Source organism: Eschrichtius robustus, chromosome 1 (genome assembly GCF_028021215.1).
Source record: "Eschrichtius robustus isolate mEscRob2 chromosome 1, mEscRob2.pri, whole genome shotgun sequence".
NCBI classification, from domain to species: Eukaryota; Metazoa; Chordata; class Mammalia; order Artiodactyla; family Eschrichtiidae; genus Eschrichtius; species Eschrichtius robustus.
The window spans coordinates 133,419,523-133,436,557 of record NC_090824.1 but is presented as its reverse complement, the minus strand read 5'-3'; positions in this window follow the sequence as shown (position 1 = coordinate 133,436,557).

The window sequence follows — 17,035 nt, the reverse complement described above, 5'->3', positions numbered from 1 at the left end:
TCATAGCAGCATTATTTACAGTAACCAAAAAATAGACACAACCCAAGTGCCTCTCAACTGATGAGTGGATAAACTAAATGTGGTATATCTATACAATGGAATATTATTCAGCAATAGAAAAAGAATGAAGTACTGATACATGCTCTGACATGGATGAACCTTGAACACGTTATACTAAGTGAAAGAAGCCAGACCTAAAATATTACATATTGTTTGACTTCATTTATGTGAAATGTCCAGAATAGGCAGAGAGACAGAGGATAGATTCGTGGTTGTCTGGAGGTGTTGTGGTGGAGGGAGGTGGTGGGGAGGGGGCATGACTGCTAATACATCCAGGATTTCTTCTGGGGGTGTTGCGACTGTTCTAAAATTAGATGGCAGTGATGGTTGCACAACCCTATATATATATATTTTTTTTTTTAAAAACCACTGAACTAGGGGCTTCCCTGGTGGTGCAGTGGTTAAGAATCTCCCCGCCAACGTAGGGGACACGGGTTCAAGCCCTAGTCTGGGAAGATCCCACATGCCGTGGAGCAACTAAGCCCGTGCACCACAACTACTGAGCCTGCGCTCTAGAGCCCACGAGCCACAACTACTGAACCCACGAGCCACAACTACTGAACCCACGAGCCACAACTACTGAAGCCCACGTGACTAGAGCCTGTGCTCCGCAACAAGAGAAGCCACAGCAATGAGAAGCCTGCACACCGCAATGAAGAGTAGCCTCCGCTCGCTGCAACTAGAGAAAGCCCGCACGCAGCAACCAAGTCCCAGGACAGCAAAAAATAAATAAAATAAATAAATTTTTTTAAAAAACACTGAACTTAAAATAGGTAAGTTTTATGGCATAGGAAACATATCTCAGTAAAGCTATTTAAAAATAAAGCCTCATAGTTGGGTCCACTGGATATTTCTTTGTATCTTCCTGATAAACGGGCTCCTCCTCCTCCTGCGTTTCTCCTTTATTACTTCCTCACAACCACATTCACAACACTTATGCCACCACATGTGTGGAGGTTTTCCACACCAAGCAATTCTTTGCAACACCAGCTGGGTGCCCTACAATTCAATGCAGTTTGACACTAACCAGAGTTAGTTAGTTAGACCCCCACAGGTTAAGGGTGTCATCCCACAAGACTGCCCCCGCCTTTACCTCAGACTCCAGTCACAAATCTAGGTTGTCACCTGTGCTTCTGAGCAACCAGCTATAAATCACTTTCCCATAACCCCGCCCTTGGGTTCAATCATTTGCTAGAACAGCTCCCAGAACTCAGGGAAACACTTACTTATGCTTACCAATTTATTATAAATGATATGAAAAGGATGCAGATGAAGAGCCAGATGAAGAGATACATGGTGTGAGGTCCAGAAGAGTCCCAAGCACAGGAACACCTGTCCCCATGGAGTTGGGACGTGTCACCCTCCCAGCACATGGATGTGTTCACACACCTGTGAAGCTCCCTGAACCCCACAATTTGGGGATCATTATGGAGGCTTCATCAAGTAGGCATGATCGATCACTAACAAAATCTGCAGCCCTTTTCTCCTTCCCCTTCATGGAGGATGAGGGTAGGTCTGAAAGTTCCCAGCTTCTAAACATGGCTTGCTCTTTCTGGTGAACAGACCTCACCCAGGAGCCAACCGAGCATTGCCCCATTAGAACAAAAGACACTCCTATCACCCAGGAAATTCGAAGAGTTTTAGGAGCTCTGTGCCAGGAACTGGGGGCAGAGACCAATATGTATTTTGTCTATTGTTTCACACTAGCCTTAAACTTCTGAGTGGGTTTCTGTATCCTGATGCCAAGTATTCCTAAAGACACCATGTCTCTTCTCCCTATTAGACTGTGAATTTCTTAAGGACAGGCTGTGCACATAATTCATATATCAATATGTTGCTCCAAATGCCTTGCACTCTCTTGCTCTCAATCTCAGAGGAAGAGTTACCTTTTCTCCCGCCCCAAATACACCTGTACACCAGTAATTGCCCTCATACCAGTCTATCCTCTTGAGGGCCTCCCTTTATTAATTACCCCCTTTTCCTGTCTCCGTCAAGACCCTCTGTATATTAAAACACAGAGTCTCTGGTCATTCTTGGACCCAGGTCTCCTCAAGCTATCCTGATACTTTCTCCATCCTTCACAGCCAACCTTCTCTGAAAACCAGACTATTCTCCCTCACCCTGTTTCCTCACCTCTTTTGTCCATTATAGGCTGGTTTCCACACCATCACTCTCCTGGACACAGCTCTCACCGGGATAACCTATTAATTCCTCATTGCCAAACACAGTAGATTCATTTAATCCTTGTGTTGGTCACAGCTTTTACATAGCTTTCTCTTGGGTCTCCTCCAGCTTCTCTGACTGTTCCTTCTCAGGATGTGTCCTGCCTCTATTTCCCCTGTCATCCCTTAAAGGTTTCCCAGGGACCTACCTTCTGCTGTAATGCCTCCTTCATCATCACAGTTCCCTTGGATGATCACATAGACTCCCAAGGTTTAAACCTCCAAAGATTCCCAAGTTGACATCTTCAGACTAGACCTGTTCCCCAAGATTCCAGCTCGTACACTTCCTAGACATCTCGACCTTGATATTCCATAGGAATCTCAAATTTGATGTGTCTAAAATGTAATTAATTATCCCCACCCTACCCCCAACTTCACAACCACCACAGACCTACAACTCAGGGAGTCCCTATCATCGTTATGCTTAATGACACCACCATCCTCTCCAGTTCTTAAGCAGAAAGCTAAAAGTATCCTCAGACCCTCCATCTCCCTCACCCCACATAAAATCTGTTAACAGGTTATTTTATTTTACATTTAATAAATCTAATATCTTCACACCCAGGGCTTCAGCCACACTGAATCATTTGTAGTGCCTGAGATACACCGTGACTTTTCCCCACCTCTGGACTTTAATATGCATTCTTAACCTCTCCTTGGAATGCTTCTTCCTACGTCATCCTCCAAAACCCAACCCAACTACTGTCCTTCTTGGGAAGCATCTTCCATCATCCCCAGCAGAATCTGCTGCTCCTTTGAAACACTGGACACCAACTGCTGGACTCTGGCCCACATGCTTACTTTATCTAACTTTCCCAGCTCCCTCTGTAGCCTCAGTTCCAGGGCACAGAGGGAGGAAAGAACACAAATCTAAGGGATCTTCTACCCCTCCTTCACTTGTGTCCCTGTCCTCCACCCATTTTCCCTCACCTTTCTCCTGCTCTCTTGGGCTGTGTTTCCCAGGTTCACGTGTCATCTGGCTTCTGATGGTGTTTGGCCCTTGGGGAGCACTGGCAGGAAATTGAGTCAGGGTTGGGGAGCCAGGTTATTTCTCCCTCTGCCTCTGCTTTAATTGCATCTCTGGCAGTTGCTGTGTCTTTTCCATCCCTCCAGTTCCTGGCAGACAATCCCACTTGGTTCAAACGCTTACTGAGTGCCTTCCAGCCTAGGGGTGATAGTTCTTCCTGCTACTGTTAATCTCTGAGTTGTCTCACTGTCTTCTGTTTGACTTCTTGGCCCTTCTATCACCTGTTGTTTAACAAATTCCTTTCATTAACGTCCCTCATTTTAAATATTCAAGTGGTTTCTATTTCTTGGTTAGATCTTGACTGATCCAACTCTAAATAAGAAAGAGCTTCACTGTGAGGTGAAGACAGGAGTCTGGAGCCTTGGGAGCATAGGGGAGAGGACTGGATTAGAGACCCATGTGGGAGAGTCATTGACATAGTGGTGGAGGATAAAACCTAGGAGCACTGAAGGATGGAACTATGAGAGCAGCAAGATTGACTACACAGTGGATAGGAAGCTCACTACTCATGAAGCAACCCGTCCCAAATTAGTGAAAAATACTTGTTTAACATATTGAAATCTGCCTCGCTCTAACATGCACCAATTGTTACCATAGATCACATCTCATTTTTTCCACATGCCAGTCTTTTAGGTTTTCAGTGAGATATATCTTGCTCCCTTCCATATCTTCTCTACTGTGACATATCCAAATCTTTCCACTTATTCTTGATGGGGCAAGGTTTCTGGGGCCCTCACTCTCCTGACCTGGTTGCTCTCCTCTGGACAAGCTCCCATTTAGCAGTGTTCCTTCAAGACAGGCTCCTAGGGTGGAACACAGGTCTCTAGATATCATCCCACCTCCTTGCTGCAGACATTAAACCTCTGCTGATGCACCCAAGACTGAATTCCCTTTTGGAGCTGTGAGCCCAACTGCTGGTTCACTGTGGATTTGCAGACATGTCACAGAATGGGAGAAAGGATGAGTCTTCCATCTGAGCTAAACTTGCCCATTCTTGTCCGTGGTAATTTGTTGGACAGCTCAAGATGCATTCCAATCCCCTTCTCCTTTCCCACCTCCACCCTAGAAGAGGGAAAAATGAAATTCTTTCCCACCTTTCTCTGAACCTAGTTCTGGTCAATTAAATATGAATGCAAATCTGTTGGGAGCTTCTGAGAAAGTTTTCACCTTCCTAATAATAGGGACAGATGTCTCTGGAACCATCCTTTCCTGGTCCTACCTGCCTTTAACACAGTTATAATGTGACTCTAAGAGAAATGCCTAGAGAATCTCAGAGAGGCTGGCCTTGACACTGTTGGGTCACTGAGCCAATGCTGACAACCACCTACCTTTGGACTTCTTGTTGTGTTAGGAAAAAAGTCTGAACCAACGCACTGGGGAAAAACATTGTCAATTTATATTACAAAGAGTGAACATCCCTAATATTTAATAGAGTTTCTGAAATAAAGAAATCAACAACTATTTAGAAAAATAAGCAAGAGACATGAACAGACCATTAACAGAAAAGAAATGCAAATGAATGCCTCTTCACTAGATGAAAAGATGCTCAACCTTGCTCATAATAAGAGAAATACAAACAGGGATTTCATCCTCCTCTATTATGAAGGCAAAAATTCAAATTTTAAATTTATTTATTTGTTTATATTTTACTTTTGGCTGTGTTGGGTCTTTGTTGCTGCGCGTGGGCTTTCTCTAGTTGTGGCGAGTAGGGGCTACTCTTCGTTGTGGTGCGTGGGCTCCTCATTATGGTGGCTTCTCTTGTTGCAGAGCACAGGCTCTAGGCCACGCGGGCTTCAGTAGTTGCAGCACATGGGCTCAGTAGTTGTGGCTCGTGGGCTCCAGAACGCAGGCTCAGTAGTTGTGGCACACGGGCTTAGTTGCTCCGTGGCATGTGGGATCTTCCTGGACCAGGGCTCGAACCCGTGTCCCCTGCATTGGTAGGCGGATTCTTAACCACTGCACCACCAGGGAAATCCAAAAATTCAAATTTTGACAACCTACTCTGTCAGTGAAGCTCTGGGAAATAGACACTTTCATAATTTGAGGATGGGAATGCAAAATCGTACAACGCCTATGGAAAGAAATTTAGCAAAATTATCTAGGCATTCAGTCTTCAACCCAGCAATCCCACTTCTAGGAGTACATCCCAAAGATAAAATGGTAAAAATAGGGCTTCAGAAAAATCAATGAAAACTCTACAGCTAATATCACATAATGGTGGTAGACAAAAAGCTTTCCCCCTAAGATCAGGAACAAGGCAAGGATGCCTGCTCTCTCTACCTACTTTATTCAACATTATATTGGAGCATAATTCAACAGTGCAATTAGGCAAGGAAAAGAAATGAAAGACATCTAGTCATTATTTGTAGATGACTATCACCTATGTAGAAAATCTAATGAAATTTACCAAAAAAGCTGCTAGAATAAATAAGTTTGCACTATTGCAGGATATAAGATCAATATACAAAAATCAATTTATATTTCTCGATATCAGCAATGAACAATGAGAAGTTGAAATTTTTTTAAATACCAATTAAAATAGCATACACAAATATGAAATACTTAGGGACAAATCTAACAAAAGATGAGAAAGATCTAAACACTGAAAACTATAAAACATTGCTGAGAAAAATTAAAGATCTAAGTATATTGTGTTGGGACTTCCCTGGTGGCACAGTGGTTAGGAATCTGCCTGCCAATGCAGGGGACACAGGTTCGAGCCCTGGTCCAGGAAGATCCCACATGCCACGGAGCAACTGAGCCTGTGTGCCACAACGGCTGAGCCTGCGCTCTAGAGCCCATGAGCCACAACTACTGAGCCTGCATGCCACAACTGCTGAAGCCCACGCACCTAGAGCCTGTGCTCCACAACAAGAAAAGCCACCACAATGAGAAGCCTCACACCAAAATGAAGAGAAGCTCCCGCTCGCCGCAACTAAAGAAAAGCCCGCGTGCAGTAACGAAGAACCAATGCAGCCATAAATAGATAGATAGATAGATAGATAGATAGATAGATAGATAGATAGATAGATAATAAATTGTGTTCGTGGGCCAGAAGACTTAGTAAGATGTTATTTCTCCCCAAATCGATATACAGATTCAAAGCCATCCCAACCAAAATACCAGCAGGCTTTTTTGTAGAAATTGATAAACTGATTCTAAAGTTCATATTGAAATACAAAAGACCTAGAGGAGCCAAAACAAAGTTGGCGGAGAAGAAAAAAGTGGGAGGACTAACTGCCTAATTTTAAAACTTACTATAAAGCTACAGTTATCAAGATAAATATTGCTGTAAATGCAGACAAATCAATAAAACAGAAAATAGAATCTAGAAATAGATCCACACATGGACAATTGATTTTCAGCGATGGTGCAAAGGCAATTTAATGGAGAAAAGATATTCTTTTCAATGATACAGGGACAATTGGCTCTCCATATGCAGGAAAATGAACTTTGATTCATACCTTGCACTATTTACAAATATTAACTCAAAATGAATCATGGATCCAAATGTAAACTAAAACTATAAACTTTTTAAAATCTTATTGAAGTGTAGTTGATTTGCAGTATTGTGTTTAATTTCTGCTGTACAGCAAAATGACTCAGTTATATATATTTTTTCTTTTTCATGTTCTTTTCCATTATGGTTTATCATAGGATATTGAATATACTTCCCTATGCTATACAGTAGGACCTTGTTGTTTATCCATCCTATATATAAGAGTTTGCACCTGCTAATCCCAAACTCCCAATCCTTCCCTCCCCCACCTTCACTCCCCATAGGCAGCCACAAGTCTGTTCTCTATGTCTATAAGTCTGTAAAACTATAAAACTTTTAGAAGAAAGCATAGGACGAAATCTTTGTGACCTTAGGTGAAGCAAAGATTTCTTAGCTTTCTTAACACTGAAAGTACACTCTATAAAAGAAAAATTGATAAATTAGGTTAAATTTAGGATAGGTTATTTAGGATAAATTAGGTTAAAATTTTTAAAGATTAAAAATTTCTGCTCTTTTAAAAATACTGTTAAGAGAACAAAGACAAATCACAGACTGGAAGAAAATACCTGTAAATCATTTACCTGTTAAAGGATATGTATACAGAATATACAGAGGACTCACAAAATTAAGTAAGAAAACAAACAACCTAATTAAAAATGGGCAAAAGATTTTAAAAGACCAAAGAATACATATGGATAGTAGATAAGCATATGAAGATTTTCAATGTAGTTAATCATTAGGGAAATACAAATTAAAACCACAATGAGATATTACTACACAGTTATTAAAATGACTAAAATAAAAAAGAATGACCCCAGCAAGCATTGGCAAGGATGCAGAGAAACTGGAACACTGCCAGTGGGAATATAGAATAGTGCAACTACTTTGGGAAATAGTTTGTCAGTTTTTTAAAAAGACAAATATAGACCTACCACGTGTTTCAGCCTTTCCACTTCTGAATATTTACTCAAGAGAATGAAAGCACATATCCCAACAAAGACTTAGAGATGAATGTTCACAGCAGACTTATTTGTAATAGGCAAAAACTATAAATGATTCAAATGTCCATCAGCAGATGAATAGATAAACAAATTTCAGTGTAACCATACAAGGGAATACTACTCAGCAAGGAAAAGAATGAACTGTTGATAGATGCAACAACATAAGTGAATCTTAAAATAATTATGCTGATTGAAAGACTATAGACAAAAAAGGGTCCATACTGAGTGATTCCATTTATATAAAATTCTAGAAAATGCAAACTAATCTATATTGACAGAAAGCAGATGAATGATTCTCTGGTGTGATAGGCAATCTCTAAAATGGCTCCTTATACTTGCCACCTCCCTTGTATAATTCCTTTCCCTTGAGAGTGAGCTGGATGTAGCTACTCTAATGAATAGAATGTGGCAAAAATGATGATATTTCACTTCTGAGATTAGGTCATAAAGAGATGATGACTTCTCTCTCTTTCTCTCTCTTAGGAAAACAGCTGCCATGTTGTAAGCTGCCCTAAGGACAGGCTGATGGGAAACGGAAGTCATGCACTCAACAGCTTGTGAGGAACTGAATCCTGCCAACATCCATATAAGTAAGCTTGGATGCAGCTCTTCCCTTGGTCAAACTGTAAGAGGAGACCACAGCCCTGGCCAACACCTTGGTTACAACTTTGAGAGAGACCTTGAGGCAGAGGCACTCAGGTAAGTTGTGCCCAGATCCCTGCCCCACAGAAAATGATAATTGTTTGTTGTTTTAAGCTGATACATTTTGGGGTTATTCCTTACACAGCAATAGCTAACTAATACACCTGTAGATTGGGGGTAGGGGCAGGTGTGACAGGTAGGAGAGAGGGATTGCAAATGAGCATGAAGAAAGTTTTGGGGGTGATGGATACGTTCATTATCTTAATTGCTGTGGTCTCATGGGTGTATACATATGTCAAATCTTACTAACTTATACACTTTAAATATGTGTAGTTTACTGCATGTAAGTTATATCTCTATGAAGCTGTTTTTTAAGAAGTTTGCTGAAAAGTCAAGTAAGGAAAGGACTTCATCAATGGATTCAGTAGCATGGAGGTTAACAATCTAGAGTGACTTACTGTCTGTATTTGCCAGGGACTGAGGTGAGTGTAAGACATTCCATTTTAAAAATTGAGAAAGTCCCAGGCACATATGGATGAGCTGGTTACCCTGCTGATGACACTAACAAGAGTAATAGCAGCATCCATTGCGGAAGTCAATGTCAACCTTGTCAAAAGTTGTCTCAGCGGGATGATGGGAAGAAGAATTGGGGGCACTGCATATAGTCAACTCTTCTGAGGAGCTTTGTTGCTGTAGTGAGAAGAAAATGGTGGGAAGAGCTGGAGCGGGTGTGAAGTCAAGGAAGTAAGTTTTAAGATGGAAGTCATTACAGTCTGTTTGTGTGCTAAGTGAAGTAGTCTAGTAGAGAGAAATTTTTTTATAATACTGAGAAGAGATACTTGCAGGAGAAAAGGCCTCCAGTAGGTGAGAACTACTTGTTAAAGGCAGTTTCCTCAAGTGTCCTAAGGCTCCCTGCCAGGCCACAGGGGCTCCCAAATGGGTCAAAGGACCCAAAAGTACAAGTTCTCTCTTCAGTTCTTAGATCCAAGTGACTCAATCTTCTATAGACTCTCATATTTTGAGTCAATTCAGGGTTACTTACTAGTCAGCTATGAATGAGTCATGAAAGGTTACTAAATGTGCTATTCATCAACGAAAATGACCCCATACTTTGATTGTGTCCTTTGCTAAGAAATCTGTCTGTGACCCAATCTTTAGCAATGTTGTCAAACTCTTACACTGCAGGCACACTTGCTTATGGTTAGAATTTCACAATTTGGGGGAAGGATATATTGTCAGTATTTCATCAGTGTTACCCTGAACTGGCTGTGTTTTTTTTCATTGCTAACGGCCTTGCCATTTTTATTATAGAAGTCTCTTTTCGTTTAGCTTTATCAGTATCCATTTAGCTTTTTGTAGGTTGTTAGGTTAATTTCAGAGTCTATAGTGATTCAGATTTGCATCAATAATTTTTAACCGATAATATTCCTATAATAGACTTCAAGACCCTGTGAGTCTGATGTTCAAATGTGAATCATTCACCTCTCTGTTGACTGTAGGGGAAGGTGTCATGTGTGTTGGACTGATTGTGACTATCGACTACTTTAATAAGTAAAATCAAATTATTGAGTTATTTTTAAGTTTTTGGGAAATTGTTTTATAGCACAAAATTTAGTAGTATGTTCATATTCTTCTAAGGTAACTAATAAGTGAATCATTTATATTGCTGGCAACATGATATATCCAACTTGTTGTGTTTCTTCTCTTTCTTTGTAATCCTGGAGTTTTTTCCTAGTGGAAACTCAAGGAGATGGGAGAACACAAAGCTTTATATTCTCCCTGTAGGTGCCGCAGTCAAAAGATTCAGGAGCCCCTGATTGTAGAGGGCATTTTAGGGCTTCTCAGGACAAGGATTTGTGCCGGCACAGGTCAAGTTTACATTTCCCAAATCATGTCAGCTGTGGTTTTCCTAATTCCGGGCTAGCTCACAAGTGTCCACAGGCCATTCCCTCTTCCCAAGGAGTGCCCAGAGGACACTGTGGCTTTGCTGCACAGGAATAACATCCTATTTTCTGGGCTGTGTCTTTGCTTTTTTCTTTTCTCCTTTGGCTTCTCTCTTTTCCTTGTCCCAAGATTGACTGTTCTAACTATAGTTTCTAACAGGTGTGCAGCCAGGGCAGGGAGGCTGTGGTCCAGCTGTCCCCAGACACATGGATTCTCTCCAACCGTCTTGCTGGAATCATGGGGCCCTGAGCGCACTCACTGAGGGAAGATAACCCTCTCGGGGTCATGGCAGGGGGAGGGGCAAAGGCAGGGGAGGCTTCTCATTCCCAGAGCAAAGCAGAGGCCAGGAGAGTGTGGGAGTTATCCCCAGATCCAGGAGCACCGCTCGGGTTCAACAAGGAATCAGGAATTAGTTCCTATTTTCCCATTCGTGGGTGATACTGCCAAATGTCTACTCAATATCCATCCCCTCCTCGTTCTTTCTTATTAATATAACCCTCATTTGAGCCTCACCTGCCTCAGAGTAAGCACGTACTATGGGTGAAGTACTGCTGTATTATTTAAGGCACACATAAACTCACTGTGCAGAAGAGTTTGTGCCTACGCTCAGTGATTTACCTGAGATCTCACAGCCAACAGGTGGCGGAGCTGGGTTTCAAACCGAGGTCTGTCTGACTCAGAGATGTATCCTCTTTCCTCTCTACCTCCTGTCTCCCTAAGAAGAGAAAGATCCACATGCAGAGGCGGGAGCCCTAGAAAGCACCTATGATACCCAGGCTTATCTCTGGGGATAAGATCATCCCATAGAAAAGGTGGCAGTCTCTCCCCAGGACCACCCAAAGTTTCACTCCCTTCTCTCAATGCATGGCCCAGAGCTTGGCTCAGAGTACAGGCTCAATGGGAAAAGAAGAAATGGAGGAGAGGAGAGACAAAGGGAAAAAAAACGAGGGAGGGAGGAAGATATCAAACAGGCATGTCTTCAGCTACCTGCCCCAGCCCCAGGTCCCAGGTTTAAGGATAGTTTATCAGTTAGGACTTACATTCAGTTAAGGAAAACAGCGATGGAACTTAAAAACGTAAGAGTTTATTATGAAAAGTAGGTAGTGGTGCTGTGTTAGTGGTTCAAAGATGCCAGGTTTGCAGTCTCTGTTTCTCCTCATGGTCACAAAATGGCTGTTGTAGCTCTAATCATCATGATCTAGGCAGGAAGAAAGGAAAGCAAATCTTTCTTGGAAACCTTTAACTTATGTCTTAGTGGCCAGAACCAGGCTGGGAAATGTAAATTTTAATTTTGTTTGTTGTTTAGCAAGGCTTCTTTGCTCTGTCACCCCCTTCCCCTGCCTCCTTCTCCACTTCTCATCCCAGGAAATGATCTCTAAAGTTCAGAGGAGGCTCAGCTCACACATGTACCCTCATAAGAAAGGACAAAGCAGGTCATGCTGAAATTACGAAGATTCTAGAAGATGGATCCAAACCCCAGAAATTTCAGACTTGACTTTCAGAGCACAAGCTCTGCCCCCATCTGACCCACTGGGCTTTCTGTAGCTTGATGGCTCCTCTGGGAGACCCCCTAGTCCCCAGAACACACAGAGAAGGCAGGAATTGACCACAAACATCAGGGAGCAAATTCTGGGTCAGTTATGATGTTTTCAGCTACAGGTAACACAAAACTGCAACTCAAAGTACAATATCTCTGAGAGAGTTTATCATCTCACATATCAGGAAACCCAGAGATGAGAGGAAAGGACTCCAGACAGGGTACTTCAGCACTCCAGTTTTTCTCTCTCTGGTTTTCTGAGAGCTGCCCCACTCTATGTGTTGGCTGGTAGCAAGATGGTCACAGAAGTTTCCAGGCGTCACAGCTGGATGAAGAAGAGAGACTATCTCTTCCTGGGATATTTATTAGAAGTGTGAAAACCTTTCCCAAAAGCCCCCTGCAGATTTTTCTTCATGTCTCCTGTGGCCTCTTCACATGGCCTGGGCTTCCTCACACTATGGAGGCTGGGTTCCAAGGGCAAAATCAGGATAGAGAGAAACAGAACCAGATGGAAGCCATATCTCTTGTCATGACCTAGCCTCAGAAGTCCTGTAGTGTCACTTTTACCACATTCTACTCATGGAGACGGTCACAAAGTCTCACCCAGCTTTAAGAAGAAGGGAAATGGAATCTAACTCTTGATGAGGCAGTAACAAGTTCTGGAAGAGCATATGAGAACTGATACATTATGGCCGCTTTGGGAAAATACAATCTCTTGCATCAGAAGATCCTGTCACTCTCTGCATAGCCTGCCCTTTTCCACCACCCCCTCACTGATCACTTCCATATCCAGGTCTTACCTGGCATGATCTAGATCACCTGCAGAACCCTATTGCAAGGGAGTCTGGGAAATGTTGTTTGGAGCTTTCCAGCCTCTACAGGGCAGGAAGGTAAGCTGAAGCAGGTCAGAATAGGTAATGAATGAAACAGCTTACAGTGTCTGCACAGCTAAGAAAGAAGAAAGAGGGAGTAAATAAATAATTGGGAAGTGGCTCGTGGGGTCTGTACCTTTTCTAATCTCTACTGTTTAACTCTTTCCTGTAACATCAACAAGTATCTATTGAGCGTCTCCCGTGTTCCAAGCAAGCTAGGCTAAACAAGACAGATAAGGATTTTAGAATCTATGAAAGACAGTCTTAGACAGAGAATCATTATAAATAACTGTATTTACAATTACTGTAAGGGCTTTACAAAGAAGTAGTGTATTCTGTCCTTCCTATTCCCACATATATATCTTGCCAGCCAGCCTGATAGGAAACTTCAGACATTAGAGACTGCCCTGAGCCTTCCATAAATCCTCTGTAGTCATTACAGGACAAAGCTCATCTAGGTGCTCAGATATTACTTAGTGTATTAACTATTCAGAGTTAAGCAGTAAAGATGAGTAAAGGTAAGTAAGTGTCTAAATAAATGTAAAATTCTGTAACAGGCTAGTATCAACAGTATCTGGACAAACTTGGCACTAACCAAAGAAAAATAAAGGCTTTGGCCTCAAAAATGAGAAAAGTTCAATTCCAGGTATAATCCCAATACTGACAAGAGTAGGCAGTGGGGTCTATCTCAAGACAGAAATGTGAAATTCCAGTGCCAAGGCCGCCATTAACTACTTGTTTCAGGAGATGTAAACATTAGATTTCCTCAACATCAGCCCTGAGAAATGGAACTTAAGCTCCCAAGGAAAATCTGCCAGTTATTCCAGGGAAATGTGGGTGCTGACAATGGGATGAGGTAACCGTGATTGGACTACGTGTCTGGAAACAATTACATCCATATTGATCTACACCAAAGGTGTTCTCATGGGGTCACATGTTCAGTGACCCCAGAAGGTCTGTGTTTTAGTCTTGTTAAAATAGATTCCCCGTTTGGGCTAACCACACAGGGCTCTTTTAGTAGCTAAACCAAGAGCTGTGTTGATGACATTTTAATATATATTAAATCATATGTTATTTCCTCAATTAACGTAACGAAGTCAGGGGAATAAACAGCACAGCCTCACACCCATTCTTTTCTTCTCTGATGCTTTCTTCTTAAGAAACAAACACACAGCTTCATTACCAACAAGCTCAGAATAAATTAATTGGAGCTGAAATCCGTGAAATTAGATTCACTTTTCTAATTAGCTGAAGAGTTCACAGATACCAGGGTGGTCTTTATCTCAGGCTCTCTTCTTCTCTGGAAGAGGATGGCCATTTGTGATCTCAGAAAATTAAGCCTTCCCCTCTTACATTCTACAAAGGAATTTCTGATTGAAGTGTAAATGTGAATTTCCTTTGGTCACCCGGAAGATCATTCTGAAGCTGTGAATCCTGAACAAATTCCTCATTAATTCCACCCCATGGTTGGGAGATTGTGTGATAAGGCAACTTCCCTTTCCAAAGGATTTTTCTTTTTACTAATAATGTCCTCAGCTTAGTTGGCATCTTTCTCCATGGAGTTCAAAGTGATTTTGAGACTATTTGTCTTCAATTCTCACATCCCAGACAGGAGAAATAGGGGCCAAGAGAGAAAGCAACTGCTTTCCTGACCGTCAAGTAAAGGAAGCTGAGGTCAGGGAGCCAGGTGCACATAGAACAAAGTTTTCAAGATGACCCAGTGAGTCAGTGGCAGCCCTGGAGCATCCCAACTCTATTTTATTCCTTACCCCCAGCTAACCAACAATCCCAATTGTCTCCCCAAAGTCTAATATTGTCAAACAGACCCATGGGGCTCTAAGTGAGAACTCTGGAGGCCTGACACTGCCCCTTCTAATGATTCACTCTAAGTGACTTAAAGTGACATAAAAGGGCAAAATTTGTCCAATGAAGGAATCAGCTCCCTGTCCATAGCAGCTAGATTCTCACTTTCAGGAATTTCCTGAATCATGTACGCATTCAGTTACTTGAGCAAATTTTATTGAGCAGCTATTATATGTCAGATACTATTCTGGGCACTGCAGATAGAGAAATAATAAAATGAATGAAAATCTTGGCTTTCACAGAGGTTGTTCTAGCGGGGAAGACAAACAGTAAACAAGATAAATAAGCAAAACATAAGGTTTGTTAAATGGTGATAAATGCTAGGGAGAATATAAAGTAGGGAGGTGGGATTTAAAATGTTAAGGTGCATGAGGGGGTGTATTTTTAGTTGGAATGACCAGAAAACACTGCGTTGAAAGAACCCGGGAAGAGGTGGGAGACCACATTGAATGCTGTGGAGGGTAACATACCCTTGTGTGGAACAGAGACTAGATGTTTTCTATAGTCTCCTTTGAAGTAAATTTATGCCTCCTGCTTATGCATTTGTGAATATGGCTGATATCTATCCTCTATAGGAGTTAAGAAATTAATTAATATCTGTACTGAGTTGAATAGAGTCCCCCCAAAATTTACATCCACCTATAACCTCAGAATATAACCTTATTGGAAATAGGGTCTTTGTAGATGTAATTAGTTAAAATGAGGTCATACTGGATTATAGTGGGCCCTAAATTCAATGACTGGTGCCCTTATAAGAAGGCCATACAGAGACACAGAGAACACACATGGGAAGACAGCCATGTGAAGATGGAAGCAGAAATTGGAGTGATGGAGCTACAAGCCAAGGAATGCCAAGGGTTGCCAGCAACCTCCAGAAACTAAGAGAAAGGCAAATTCTCCCTGAGAGCCTCTAGAACGAACCAACCCTGCCAATACCTTGATTTTGGACTTCTGTTCTCCTGAGCTGTGAAAGAATACATTTCTGTTGTTTTAAACCACCCAGTTTGTGGTAATTTGTTACAACAGTCATAGGAAACCAAGACAGATTTTGGTAGCTGGAAGTGGTGCTGCTATAACAAATACCAAAAATGTGGAAGTGCTCTGGAATTGGGTAACAGGTAGAGGCTGGAAGAATTTTGAGGTGAATGATAGAAAAAGCCTAGACTGCCTTGAAGAGAGTGTTAGTAGAAATATGGACATTAAAGGAGATTTTGCTGAGAGCTCAGAAAGAAGTTAAGAGGATAATAGAGAACACTTCTATTATCTTGGAGAAAACATATACTGTCATGTACAGAAAATTGATAGACATACGAACATTAACGATGTCTCTGGTGAGATCTCAGATGAAAATGAGGTCACCTTTCTTCCAGTATTGGAAACTGGAAGAAAGGTGGCCCCTGTTATAAAGTGGCAGCGAACTGGGCTGAATTGTGTTCTAGTGTTGGGTGGAAAGTAGGTCTTCTACTTACTAAGGGTATTAGATAAGGATATCCTTAGTAAGGATAGTTAGTTAAGGATACTTCCAAGCAAAATATGGAAGGTGCAGCCTGGTTTCTTCTTGCTGCTTATAGCAAAATGTGAGAGGAAAGAGATAAATTAAGAAGGAACTATTAAACAAAAAAGAACCAGAACTTGATGATTTGGGAAATTCTCAGCTTATCTATATCATAAAAGACGCTAAGGCACACTCTGGAGATAACCCCAAGGGTGTGGCCAGACCTTCTACTCAAGAGATTTGGTGTGTAATTCGTTGATCCAACTAACCATCTCAACAGAAGTCAGGAGGAGAGTTGGGGTTATCCAGGAAGGGCCTAGAGAGAATTCTCATGTCACATGACATGGATCCCACAAGGATTTTGAGGATGTTATGCCACCAGAAACACTACCAGCATGGGCCGAAGAGAGCAGAGATGGAACAAAATGAAGGAACGCTACTGACTGCTGGGATTCTACAGGCAGGAAGCCAGACAGTAGAGCTACTCAACTGTGAACATGTGTTATCCTTCAAGAGAAGAAAAGAATGACTTTGAGGGGGCTCGGAGGTCAGCAGGGCTACTTGTTCCCCTAGAGAAAGTGGCGCCCAAGACACCAGGGTCCCTGAGCAGCAATTTTCGTTCTCCACACACAGTACAGAAGGAGAGGAACATCAGGGAACAGCAGAGGCAGAGGCTGAGGCACTTAGGTATCAGCAGCAATCCTGACAGAGAGGCAATTAGACACCCTATCCCTATTTTCCAGGTACCACATCAGCCTCGATATGCTGGTGAGATCCTGAAGAGGAAAAGGAAGCTCAGTAATTACTCTAATGGAATTGTCCATTCCCCTTGTGGGATAAAACTACAACATCATTATTAGGTTACTTTACAGG